The 3436-nt window shown below is 44.9% G+C and overlaps 1 pseudogene; it reads left to right on the top strand.

Annotated features, from left to right (window-relative positions):
• LOC114695887 lies at positions 1-220 on the top strand (annotated as a pseudogene).
• Positions 221-3436: the final 3216 nt, after the last annotated feature.

The following is a 3436-nucleotide window of genomic DNA, read 5'->3' as shown; positions in this document are numbered from 1 at the left end:
ATGCCGGAGGTTGTTTGCAGTGACAGTGTGGGGGAAGAAAGTTCTCATAAAATGCAGCATGGGTGACATCATTGAGGACAGGAAGAAACTGGGACCCACTGGGACAAACGTGTTCTGAAGAAGTGGTATACAATTTTGAAGGCCCATGAGTCTCTGGGAGACTATGACTCTGGGAGTCTATGAAAGCCATGATGGGATGAGCCTGGGGCTTAATTACTAATAGGCCTCCTTCCTCCTCCTCTGCCCTGCCACCTCCCACCCTCTCGTGCCATGCCCCTGGGATGCCTGCTTTGAGTGATTCACATGAATCAAAAGTTAGATGCTAGGAGCAACGAAAATGTATATATGAATAAAGAAAAGAAAGAACAATGGGTAGAAAAGTTGCTCAGTGGTAGACTGGCTATTACATACCACATATTCCAAGGCCATGGCTTCCATCAGTACTGAAAGAAGAAAAAGAAAGGAAGGGGAAAATGTTGGAAAAAAAAATACAAAACACATAGTTTCTTATCACAAAGGTTCATTCTGTAGCCATGTGTTAGTGACCATGGCCAGGGCACATAAGTTCAGGTTGCCCCAAATACCATGTTCCAATTTGGTATGAAAGCTTTTATAATAAAAACAGAACAAAAGAAAAGAAAAATCATGAATCAAGGTACCTCCCACCCCAAAGACAGGGTTTCTCTGTGTGGCCCTGGCTGTCTTGGAAAGTTCTCTGTACACCAGGCTGGCCTCCAACTCAGAGATCCACCTGCCTCTGCTCGAGTGCTGGGATTTAAGACACTGTTAGGATGTAGTTGAGTTAGTAGTGCCTATCTAGCATAGTCCAACTCTGGGATCCATCCCCAGCACCACATAAAACTGGTCTTTGTGGAGCGTACACTCTTATCACAGGGCAGCTGGGCCAGCTGGGCCAGCTGGATGAACTTCAAGGTCATCCTCTACAAAGTGAGTTCAAGGGTGGCCTGGCTACAGGAGACCCTGTTTTGAAATTTTCATTTCCAGTTCCTTCTTCTGGCCTCCTCAGGCACCAGGCATACATGTGATACACAGTCATACACGTAGGCAAAAAATCCATTGACATATAAACATTTAAAAAGTAAGTAATCGAACACACTGGTGGACACGGCAGGAAGGTGGGTTGTGTAATGTGGGAATCTCTGCTACAGGTCTCAGATGTTATCAGATGATATTCTTAGTCTTCAGGTTGGTGGAAATTGGGAGCTATTGTTTGTACATTCCAGAAAGATTACCTAATAGTCAAAAGGATGGATGCTAGCCGGGCAGCGGTGGCGCATGCCTCTAATCGGGAGGCAGAGGCAAGCAGATCTCTGTGAGTTCCAGACTTGGTTTACAAAGTGAGTTCCAGGATATCCAGGGCTGCTACACAGAGAAACCCTGAAGGATGGATGTTGGGTCAGGCACAGAGGAGCAATGAATGGTTATGTTGACTTCGTAATGCAGGGATACCTTTCTTTTTTTCTCCTGGGAACTTCAGCTCACCAAAGAAATAAAGTTCTACAGACTGTACGCAGCAGCAGGGGTTTCTTGGGCTGAGGTTATAGCCCAGTGGGTAGCATGTTACCTAGCATGCACAAGGCCCCCTGGTCCTCAGCACCACATAAATGGTTTGGTGCCTGTAACTGCAGCACTTAGGAGGTGGAGGCAGGAGAATCAGGAGTTCAAGGCCATGCTCAGCTGCAAATTAAGTTAGAGACCCGTCTAAGCTACACGAGACCCTGTCTTGAAAAAGCAAAAGGACTGAGGTAGAGAGACGGCTAATTGGTTAAGAGTGCTTCCTACTCTTCCAGAGGACCAAAGTTTGGTTCCCAGCTCCCTCGTCCCAGTGCTAACAACTTCCGGGAACTCCATCCAGCTCCAGGGAATCTTCTGACCTTCACAACTATGCCTGCCCCTACATGTGACATACACTTATGTACACACATTGTTACAAAGCCCAAACAACACCTTGCCCCAAAACATTTTATTTCTCATAATTCTAGAAATTCTGGTTAAGCCAATTAGAAGTTAAGGTGTGCAGAGCTCAGCTCCTGGGGAGGCTCTTTTCAAACATAAGGGATGTTGAGGGCTGGGGAGAGGAAGAGGGGACGGCTTCCTTTTTGTTTGTTTCAACGACGTAATTCTGAGCATGCTAAGCACACGCTGTACCTCTGAGCTGTACTCCAGGCCCTGACTTCCCTTCTGGGAGGCCTGTAGTGGACTGGGGGCCCATCCTTATGAGTTATTTAATCCGAAGTACTTCCTAAAGTCCGACCTCCAGACACAGCCATGTTGTGGGGTGAGAGCCTCGACATTTCATTTGGAGAGAGCATTATCACTCTATTCTGTTTTTTTGCTGTTGTTTGTTTGTTTGGGTGTGAGTTTTGCTGCTGTTGTCTGAGGCGGGATCAACCTTCACCTTGTGGCAATCTTCCCGATTCTCCCTCCTCAGGGCTGGGCCTACAGGCCCATGCCACAACTTACAGCTTTTCTGCTTTTAATAAATGAAGCTACTGGGCAGTGGTGGCACAAGCCTTTAATCCCAGCACTTGGGAGGCTGAGGCAGGCAGATCTTGGAGTTCAAAGCCAGCCCTGGTCTACAGAGTGAGTTCTAGGACAGCCAGGACTACACAGAGAAACCCTGTCTCGAAAACAACAAGAACAACAAAAATAGGTGAAGCCATGTCTAAATCTTTTCAGTTTCTGTGTTCTGTTTCCGTCTATAGGTTTCTCTTCAAGACCTGTCAGCTAAGCTGGCTGTCATGACTGTCATGAGCTCTCCTGCTGAAGTCGTTTATCAGGTGGGCCCCGGGCCAGGCTTCCTTTAATCTGTTCCCAACTCATGATATCACAAAGGAGCCGGAGCCAGGTCTGATTCTATTGAGATATTAGAAGAGAGAGAGAGATATGTTATCGTAGTATCTTGGGACTGATGAAAAAACCAAGGGAAGAGTTGTTAGGCCAGGGTCTGAAGAGTATAGGATGGAGGTTGTTGGTTTCTACTGAAGAGTTGAGTTTCTCAGTTATTTTTTGGTGATGTTCAATAGAGATGTTCACTTGGGCATGCCCCTTGGAATAGCACAGTTCTGCTGAGGACAATAGAACAATAACACAGACCATATGTGGGGTGATTTCAGCTTTCATTGCTAATTTCTTCTTGGCTTTTACATGGGATGACAGACTTACATGGTCCAAATGTAATAGGAAAAAAGCATCTTTCGTTTTCTTTTTATCAGTAATAGATACTCAAGTTCTTGCATCAGTTCGTGACAAGGAGAAATTAAATATTATTTTCCTTTTTTAAAAAATTTAATTTAATTTAATTTTTTCTATTATCAGCTTGATACAGTACAAATTTTTATCCTAATAGTGAAGTGTTTTACTGAAGCTTGCCCAGTGATTGAGTAAAACTAAAACTTATGAGTAAAACTAAAAC

The sequence above is a fragment of the Peromyscus leucopus genome, chromosome 6 (assembly GCF_004664715.2).
Source record: "Peromyscus leucopus breed LL Stock chromosome 6, UCI_PerLeu_2.1, whole genome shotgun sequence".
Taxonomy (NCBI): Eukaryota; Metazoa; Chordata; class Mammalia; order Rodentia; family Cricetidae; genus Peromyscus; species Peromyscus leucopus.
The sequence above is the reverse complement of the archived record's forward strand: the minus strand, read 5'-3'. Positions and strand labels throughout refer to the sequence as shown.